This window comes from Pteropus vampyrus, unplaced genomic scaffold (assembly GCF_000151845.1).
Source record: "Pteropus vampyrus isolate Shadow unplaced genomic scaffold, Pvam_2.0 Scaffold100, whole genome shotgun sequence".
Classification (NCBI taxonomy): domain Eukaryota; kingdom Metazoa; phylum Chordata; class Mammalia; order Chiroptera; family Pteropodidae; genus Pteropus; species Pteropus vampyrus.
In genome coordinates, this window is record NW_011888881.1 from 3,658,664 (window position 1) to 3,668,487 (window position 9,824).

At 48.1% G+C, this 9,824-nt stretch overlaps 2 protein-coding genes across 7 annotated transcripts in view; one reads left to right on the plus strand and one right to left on the minus strand.

Moving 5' to 3' along the window:
* The window catches only part of RBM6 (RNA binding motif protein 6), a 100,594-nt gene extending 98,590 nt beyond the window's left edge, over positions 1-2,004 (minus strand). For 4 of the 5 annotated variants that reach the window (XM_011364724.2, XM_011364722.2, XM_023533355.1 and 1 more), the window contains exon 1: positions 1,826-2,004. The gene's annotated coding sequence lies outside the window, so the exon portion shown is untranslated. Of the gene's footprint in view, positions 1-979; positions 1,084-1,825 lie in introns of all 5 variants that reach the window. The other variant, XM_011364723.2, reaches the window with a different exon arrangement.
* Positions 2,005-7,054: 5,050 nt separating this feature from the next.
* The window catches only part of MON1A (MON1 homolog A, secretory trafficking associated), a 14,758-nt gene continuing 11,988 nt past the window's right edge, over positions 7,055-9,824 (plus strand). The window contains exon 1 of one of the 2 annotated variants that reach the window (XM_023533357.1): positions 7,055-7,447. The gene's annotated coding sequence lies outside the window, so the exon portion shown is untranslated. The remainder of the gene's footprint in view (positions 7,448-9,824) is intronic. The other variant, XM_011364727.2, reaches the window with a different exon arrangement.

Below are 9,824 nucleotides of genomic sequence, written 5' to 3' on the forward strand. Positions count from 1 at the left end.
TAGTAACGTTAACATACAAAAAAACACTGAATCATACACCTTAAATAAGTGAATTGTATAGTGTGTGAATTATATCTCAACAAAGCTGTTTTATGAAAAAAGCTAACAGTGGTGATTAACATTTAGTGAACACTGTCTACATACAAGGCACTGTTCTAAGGGCACTACAAGTACTACATTAACCTCACAACAAACTGTGGGGTGGCTACATTTCTTAACTTCATTACACGTATGAGGAACCTGAAATTAGGTAGTCTGTCCAATATCACTGAGTAGTGGAGTCGTCAGGGACTGAAACTCTATCAGATTCTAGAGTTCTTCTACTGAGTCCCACAGTGTGATAGGAGGGTTATAAAAGGCACTCAACAGATGCCCCACTAAGTGAATGTAACAAACAGTGTATGGTGGGAGTCTAGCAGAAAAATTAATTCTAAACACCTGGTGTATAGCTAGAAGAGTCCATCAAAGGAATGATTTATGATCTTGAAAATCTGAGAACTTTCTGATAGTTTGAATATTACTACAACTCTGAACCAAGTTAATACCAGTATATACAATAAACATTAGCAGAAGAATATAACCTTGCCCCCAAGTTTCTGCAATGAGACCACAGAGCTCATTAGACAATTGTCTTCACAGAAGACAGAGAACGTAGGATCCTAAAGGCAACAAAAGTAAACCCAAGTCTGGTAACAGAATTCTGCAAATAAGGGTGCTAAGGATGTCTAGAGAGACCGCGTACCTATCCTATACATTAGGTACTTAGTTGAGTGCTAATGAGATAAGGTTCTGGTCCAACTTTTGTGTGTTTCACCCAAATGGTAACATATCATTAGTTACTTCAGACCTTGCCAGTCCTAGCAAAACTCATCAGTCCTTGATACCTCTCCCTGAAGTCCTCACAAGTTTGCTGATGTTGACATCATTAAACCATTCACACTGGAGACATTACTCAACAGGAAGTTGAAAACTAACAAACCTAGGGCACAATCCAGAGTTCAGAAAATGAACCAGGTGACCAGGTGCATCAGTCTACTGAAATCCTTCACTAAGATCCAGCAACTTTGACCTTCACAAGCAAACCTGGAATATGCAAAAAATACAATTACCCTTACAGTTTATGTACCTTACGAAACAAGGCCCTTTCTTTTTATTAAAAAATGCACTCCCAGAGTTGAACCCAGTAGCATAACATCAATTCTAAAGTTAAAAGAAAGACAGATTTACAACGCCAAAAGGAATCTAAAGAGTGAATACGAGGAAAACATCCTGCTCCTCCTACATTCGCCCAACGGGCGCAGAACCCACCAGACCAGTCCCCCGCCTCCAGGTTCCACTGCCTGGGGTGCCGGGATCTGAGCTCTCGCGCCCTGTGGTCCCGCCGAGCCCACTCGTGTCTGTCCAGGTCTGAGGGCAAGGCTGTCGAGCGATACCTCAGAACTGAATCAGATTCCTGCAAAAGCAGGAAAAAAGGCAGGAATACAGGGCCCGCCTGCGGCTCCGCAGGCCCGGAGCACCGAACAGCAACCGCGCGCCAGACCGCGACCCCGCAGCCCGCAGCCCCGAGGATGGACCGGTATTTCGACCACCGTGCCGGGCCCCGCCCCGGGCCCGAGACCGTTCCAGGGCGCTCCTCCCGTGGGCGGCGCCTCCCTCACCACACCGCCACTTGGCTCTCTTCTTCCCGAGCAAAGTCGCGGCCGCCCCGCGACACCGAAGCCACAGCTTCCAGGCCGCGTGGGCCCGCGACGTCCAGAGCGGCCTACCAGGCCAGCTGTTTTCCCGCAGGCTCTGGCACGCCCTCCCTACCTCCCCAGGCCCTTACCGAGGCAGCGCGGCCTCCACGGCCCGCTCCTCCTAATCTTCAGCCGCGGCCACCGACCCAGCGTCGCGGGGACCGGAACTTCCTCCGCGCCCGGCCGCTGCCTCCACAAAGGCGCCGCGCCGCCGCCTTCAGCGCTCGGCCCGCCGGGATATGGAGTACGCCGGCTGGTCGCGCCGACTCCACTCCCGCCGTGCCCCGCGCGGGGGGCGGGGGAAAGAGGGAGGTGTGCCCGCGGGGGCGGGGCGTAAGGGCACGCTGCTCGCCCGCGTCCAATGGGAGGGGGCTTCTCTGCCCCGGTGCGCGGGACCTGCTGGGGGTTGTGGTTTGACCTCTGACCTGCGCTAGTCGTCTTCCTTTTCTCTCTTCGGATTTGAGCGAGTGGTGGTGGCTTGGTCCTCTCGATGTTTGCTCACCGCCGGGAAGCGTGGATACGACATTGGCCTGTCTAGCTCGAGGCTGCCTTGTTGTCCGTTAGTGTGGAGGAAATGGAAGGGATCCTTCAACGGCTGAAGCCTTCCAAGGGAGGGGCTGCTGGCCCTTCCAGTCCAAGAGTTTAGCCCTTTTGCCCAAGACCGAGGATAGGTGCGAGAGAAGTACTTGAATTAGAGAAGCAGTAGTCACAGAGGTTCGTCCCTTGTCCAAGTTAGGCATCCCCAGCTCAAGAACACCAGGCAGTAAGCTAATATCCTTAGCTATGTTGAAGGTTCGGCAGCCCTGCCTGTAAAGGAAAGTCCGCCAAGGTTCCATAGGGCCTTGCTAGTTCTCAGGCAATAAATCTGGCCAAGAGTGATTTGTGCGAGGTCGCAGAGGAACTGGAAGCTATCTGCAAATCAGCAATCCAGTGGAAAAGAGGGACATCACAGCTTTTAGTTTGCAGCTCACTTCCAGAGTCTCTTTCAGGCTAATCTTTAAATGGCCAGCTCCAGGCCTCCAGGTGGATTGTCTACACTGTTGAAATGCTTGCTAATTCCAGCCACCTGGCATCCCTGTCAGTAGACCCTTAGGGAAAGTAACCAGATTTTATAGCCCAAATTCAACATCATGAGATCAAAGAAGTCTGCTACAAGAAACACCCTATAAAGCATTCTAAAATAAAGCAAACTTTATCTGTAAAGAAAGGAAGTTGTTGGGTTAAATAGTCTCTAAAATTACCTTCCCACTTTTCAGGCATCTTGTCTGCAAGTCATTTCTTCAATAACTGAAGCACCTGCTATGTGCCAAGCATTGTATCAGGTACTGGAAACACGGGAAAAAAACTTTGCTGCCCTAGTGGAGATGGGGTTGCTGGCAGTTACTGGAGACAAGTTAAACAGGATATACAGTTTATGCTTAAATGAGTTTGATTTCTGTAAGAAGGGAAATGGAAAGCTGTTGGAAGGCTCTAAATAGAATATCATGATTTGCCTTCTATGTTAATAGGATCCCTTTGGCTGCCGTGTAAAGAATAGGCTGAAGGTGGGAAGGGTAGTAGCAGGGCATCCAGCTTGGAGACTGTGGCAATGATACAACCACAGAAGGATGATACTTGTACCTGTGTGGTCACAGTGGAAACAGGAGACGGACTTGGATGAGGGAAGAGAGGGAAGAATGAGGGAGGAGCAGTTCTGGTAGAAAGAGCAGGAGATCAGTTTTGGGTTTTCCACATCTAGTAGACAAGTGAAAACTGGAATTAGCAATTATATACTTCAGTCTGGAGTTGAGGGTAAGATGCAAATATGGGAGGTATCAGCATATCACTAGTGCTGGTATCTAAAGTCAAGGACTTGGATGAGGAGAGCAGAGTTCTAACCCTGAGGCCTGGGGCACACCATCATTAAGAGGTTCCAGGGAAGAAGAAGAACAGCTACAAAAACTGTAGGTACTTTGACTTTGCTTCACAAACTGGGCCATTATTGGTGCATCGGGCTCCCTTATCAGATAGTACTTATCCTCTAAAGAGGTGAACTATATTAAGAGACTAATTAACCTTGCCTTATGCCCAATGTTCTTGTGTAATAATAATTACTACCATTTATCACACTACATGCCTGACATTGGTCTAGCATTTCATTATGTCATCTAATCTTCACAATAACCATATGATATGCCTTTTATAGTTAGGAAACCCAAGCTCAGAAAGATTAAGTAATTTGCCCACCGCAAGAAAGTAAAGGGTGGGGAGATTTCAACCCAGATCAGTCATACTCCAAGGCTCATGCTCCTGACTACTTTCCCCCTTTTGTTAAGGTAATTATTAAGGGTTTTTTTGTTTTTTGTTTTTTGTTTTTTGTTTTTTTACTTACGTAGGCCCATGGTACTTGTAAGGTGGTTTTTACTGCCTAAGACCAGGAAGTGTGAGCTATTTAGAAAAGCTAAACCAAAGAAGTGTCCTCACATGGAATGGGGAGAACAGTGTCCAGTCAGGTAGGTGGACTCATTTTCAGCCCTTACATCCTCACAGGGGAGGACGCAACAAAGAAAAAGATATTGTCCTATCTGTTCCTTGTTGCCGCAGTTTCATTTGGGGCCATGGCTCCTCAGCATCGAAAGAAGAGATTTGATCAAATGTTAAAATGAGAGACAGGAACCAGGAGAGATAGAGATGATTCAAGACCACAGATGAAATTTTCCAGCAGAGCAGAAAAACCAGCTGCCTTACCAGGAGCTGCAAAGTAATAAAGGCAGGAAAGAAAACCTCTTCAAAATTTCCTGGGAAGGACCGGCTATTATTATTAGCTCAGAATATTTCACATTAGATACTTTGTATTTGTATAAGGGAAAAATGGCCGAAAATGCTGAAAGAGTCATTATTAAAGGATTTGCTGTGGGGTCACATGAACGCAATAGCAACAGGACTGAGGATAGATCCAAGCCTCAAGATATAATCAGGTCTTTTCACTTTAGCCACAACTCCTCAGTACCTTAGGTTCCGAAATGTCCATTAAAGCTATGAAAGAAGAAAATATGGGGAAGAACAAGAGGTCTGTGGAGATGACATGCTGGGTCCATGAAAATCATAGGCCTAGACAAAACAGAATGCTAAGCTTTTAAGGTGCCCCCAATCTGGAGGGTGACAGAAGGTGCAGCATAGCATGTAGTGTTGTTTGTGGCAAAGCCCAAATTTTCAAGCAGCATCAATTACATAGGGCAGTAGAGTTATCATGAGGTTGATATTATTATTCCAGAAGGCCAAGATTTATTTCTTGATAATCCTATCAGCAAAAGTAAAGGAATGGGTTGTCCCAATATTAAAATATAATTCAATAGGTGGATTAAAATGGAGTTTTAAATAACATTAAAATGTTTTCGTAAGTAACCTCAATGATTTGCTCCACTGATGAAAAAAAAAAAAAAGAGTTCTACTGAAAATAACATCACAGGGTGATCTGATCAAAAATTCCTAACTGGGTAGGTCACGGTGGGTAGTCACGCCTGAGGCATATAACTTTTCAGTAAAAGGTTTATCTTTGTTTTAGGTGAGTCCTGTTCATAGTTCTTCTGCATCTAGGTTAACACACCTTTGAAATACCAGAATACCCTTGGAAGGGGGGTCAACTATTCTGTAATCCAATCTCAGTTTTGTTTTCCCACACCTCCATGTAATCTTCTTACATTCCCTCCTTAATACCAATTGCATAAAAGAAAGCGCAAAGCTGTCACTCTCCAGAGCATGAGGGCTTGCTTCCCAGCAATTGTCACCAGTTTGGGCTCAAACTCATAAAAATCCTCTACGGTTTTGGACATTACTTACGTTGACAGTTCTAGGAGAGTGTCCTAGGCACAAATCTTAGCCAGAAGCACATAAGGTATGTATAGGTCACTTGCTTGGCTAAGTAGAAACAATACTTCCGAATGACTGGTGCTATCTAGTGGAGCTGATGTGCTTAAAAGCAAGAATGAGACTTGAGGAAACTAGGTCAATATGGAGATGTGAAGGAAACTCATTACGTATATTATCGATGGGATCCAATTTTTGGTTAATGGAATATAGCCAGGATATTTCTGGCTATATGAGATCTTCTTGGCTGAAACTCTTATAATGTGATATTGTGGGATTAAAGAAAGCAAAACAATATAAATGATATTTACCCTAAGGAAGGGAGCCTGGGCACCTGAGCTAGTGAGAGAAAATGAGTGGCCTGTGGGGGCTCCTCTCCTGTCTAGAAAAATAAATAGACTGGGCATTTTTCTGGCATTTTTTTTTTACCTAAAAGAGAGGAGAAATCTTCCCTTAAATTATTTGCAAGGGTCTAATAGCCCTGTGAAAAGCCATCTCTGGTAAAAGGTCACAGCTTTGTCATCATGTCAGTCACAGGCCAGTGTTGTTGAGGTAAGTGTCAAATGGCAGCCATCTGAGACCACGAGCAAAGCCCAAGGGCAGAGCTCTCCCTCAATTCCAGTGTAGGGCTGAGATGCGGACAGTACACTGCATTGTAATGCTTAAACAGCAAGGAAAATCAAAGGAGTGATTTCAGACTTTCTCCTTCATCCCAGAACCGTTGGGCGAATTAACCACGAGGCTGTAAAGTGATTTAATCGCTTCTGAGAAAACACAAGCAGTATTGTTAATCCCTAATTTTACATCTTCAAACTGTTTCCCAGAAATAAAATTGTTTGGGAAAGCTTTATGTTTTCCTGTTGTTTTTATTACTTTGCATCTAGGAAATTATAAGTTCTGTAGCAGTAGTTCCTTGCCCTGGCAAATCACCTGGGAGGCTTTTTCAGATATTGTTGTCTGAGTCCCATTCCAATTCAATTAAATCTAATTGTCTCGGGGTGGTGGCCAAGCATTCGTGGTTTGTTTTTTTTTTTTTTTAAAGTTCCCCTGATCATTCTATGTGTAGTCAGATTTGAGAATTAACTGTGCTAGAGCCTCATACTATAATATCAAAACATGGCTAAAGGATTTTTTTCAATCAGCAATCGGTGCGCCTATATCTCTTACAGCCAATGTGCCGGGCCCACTAATGACATTTATCCAGCTCCTCAAACTTGCGCCGTCCTCCCACAATCAGTGAAGGAAGCAACACCAACATCTTTTTCTCTCCCTTTAAATAAACGTCGGGTTGGCTAAGGCGGAAGGGCCAGGGAGTGGGGTCTGCAGTCCACGCGGGGATTGGGATTCAGAGGAGGTGCCTGGAGAAGGCGGCGCCTAGTGAGACAACTCCCGCCGGGGCGCAGCCGGGACCCGGCGCCCCGCCCCTCCACTCCAAGGCACCGCAGGTGCGCTATGGACTACATTTCCCATAACGCACCCTGGGGCCGGGCAGGGCCGGGCTGAGCCGCTGGAGCCGGGCCTCTGCCGCGAGAGGCCGGCGACGGCTGTCTTCCTGGGCCGGCGGCCGGGTGAGGGGAGGTAGAAAGGGGCGGTGGCCTGCGCCGTGGCGATGTCTGCGTCTGCAGGGTGCCGTGACCCCGCGAACCTGCGTCCTGAGTTTCGGCCCCGCCGGACAGCAGTGCCCTTTCGGGGGTCCAGCAGAAGGCAGTGACCGGCAATCTTTGTGCGTCCTGGGTCCCCCCGAGGAACAGGTGAGTCCTCCTGCCAACCCACGTGGCCTGGGGCCGCCGAGACTGGAGAGCTGTCATCCTCGGAAGGAAGGGCTTGAGGACTGGGGGCCCCTGCCGTCTACGCTGCCGTTTGCGGTAGGACTGGGTGTCTTTGGGGTCCCTAGGCCGGTTAGCCCCCTAGCTGGGAAATACAAAAGGCGAGGCCTGGAACCCATCCTTTGGCTGGGAAGGCGAAGTCCTTTAGGGTGCAGTGGCCAGGTAGGACCCGCTCCCCAAAGCACACGCATTCGACCAACAGGCAGGCTCCTTTCAAAGAGTGGCAGAGGCGGCTGTGGGCTGAGTGGGACACCTCCCGAAAGTATCCTAGGCTTGGGACTGCTCTGAAGGGTGTCCTAGTTCAGATAACTGGGATGCCCCTCGTACTGAGTGAGCCGCCCTTTCTAGTCTCTAGTTTGCTAGGGAGGGTGAACAGCCTTTGTCAGAGAGACGAGTGCTACCAGCCCTGACTAGTACCAGGCCCTGCTCTCCTTGTGGAGCAGACATCCTGCTGAAGCAGCTACAGCACAGACAGCCTCACCTGGGTCCTATCTGCCGCACACCCGTGGATCTTGGCAGCCCCCCCCTTTGAGGAGGCCAGTCCCCAAAGAGTCAAGGCTGGATGCTGCACTAAGCAGGAAGAGGTGGCTGTAGGGAGGGGCTCTTGCAAGGTCCTTCCTCCTTCAGGGCGGGCACCTGAGGGAGGGAGGTGCACTAGAAGGGCTGATTGAGCCAGCCGGCTTGGTGGCATTGCTCATGTCACAGTAGAGAACTTTGAGGAAAGTAGCAAGCCCTGGGAGTTTCTAGAAGGGCTCCCTGAGAACAGGCTCCAAGCGAGCATCTGAGAGACTAGTTCTAAGAGACCTCTCCTGCTTAACTGCTTTAGGCTCAGCCTCCCAGGAGCATAAGCTAGACAGGTTATGGTTCCAGTGGGGGTTTGGGTGGGTTTTGCTGTGAGTCACTCACCTGCCTAGTTTCCAGAGTTAAGTGTCTGGAGAACTGTTTGCTTCATGAGGTCTTCTGGCTGAGTCCCCAGATGGGCCTTGGAGATGCTGAGATGCTGCATGACCTCAGGTGGCAGGGGAACTATGGTGAAGGAGGCATCTACTAGCCCTGGTCAGCTGACCCTGCCCCCACTTCATGCTGGTACCATGTTGGGTACCATTCAGCCAGGCTAGGCTCAGTCCCCTGAAGCCTACAAGAGATCAGTAGGTACTGGGCCCTCACGACATTGGGTATGCTTCTGTAGACCTTGTTTGGGTCTTCGAGTCAAAGGTGCAAGGCCACACAGCAGGGGCATGTGGCAGATCGAAGAATTCAACTTGGGAGAGACTTCTAAGAACAGCAGAGACCTAACTCCAGGGCCCATGAATACCAGAATCTGGGCCCTAGTCTCATAGACAGTAGTTTGGCCCAACATCACAGATGGGTCACTTCAGGCCAGAGCCCACCTGGCTTCACAAGGTCAGAAGCTCATTTTCCCAGGCCAGTTCATTCAGGACCTAGCTCAGAGTGAGCAGACTTTCAAAGGACTGATTTACATGGCAGAGACCACTGGATCGTGTATAAGTACAGCTACACATGAACTGAATGCTAAGAATAATCATGTGTGAATGGCAGCTGAGTATACAAGTGCCTACTCTGTGTCAGGGTAACCAAATTACGTGAATTATCTCATTTAACCCTGCAAAACCCAATGAATCAGTACTATCATTATCCCCATTTTATAGATGAGAAAACAGATTTATAAAACCAAGCCAGGTTAATCCAGCTCCCTCTGACTGCAGAGCCATTGTTTCTGCTAGCAAGGACAAGTCTTCTACACAGTCAGGGGGCTCCAGAGGCTTTATTGTAACTGGGTGTTCTTCTAAGATATTTCACCTTCTCCTTTCCAAAGTTATTTATCTTGCATACATTAATTAAACGTGTCCTGAGTGCAGAGCTGACATTTTGAAATTTATGGCAGGTCACAGGTGACCTTCAATGTAGAAAAATAAAGCAAGACCAGTGGGGTAAGAATCAGGAATATTGCAGGAAGCTCTTTCTGATAACGCAGCACTTGAGCAGCACCCTAAAGGAAGTGAGAAAGTCAAGTTGACCTCTAGCCCAAGCAGTGGATCAGGTGAGGTGTGGAGCAGGGCGGAAAGCATGGAGATGTGGTCCAGGCAGGAAGTTCAGCAGGGACAAAGTTCTGAAGTGGAGTACCCAGCGTTTAACTTTACATTATACTTAAGGAAAGCGATGGGGTCAGTGTGGCTGGGCTGATGCAAAACAAGCGGGTGGGGGGGAGGGCAGAAGATGAGGTCAAAGAAGTAAAGGGGGCGGGGGAAGTGTGGAGAGAGTGAGCCTTGTGCACCACTGCGAGGAAACTGGCTTTCTCACTGAGCGAGGCGGAACCGTTACAGTCATGAGCAGAGGAATTACATGACCTGACCTCTGTTTCACTGAGTGCTGTGAGAAGGACAGACTGTTCAGG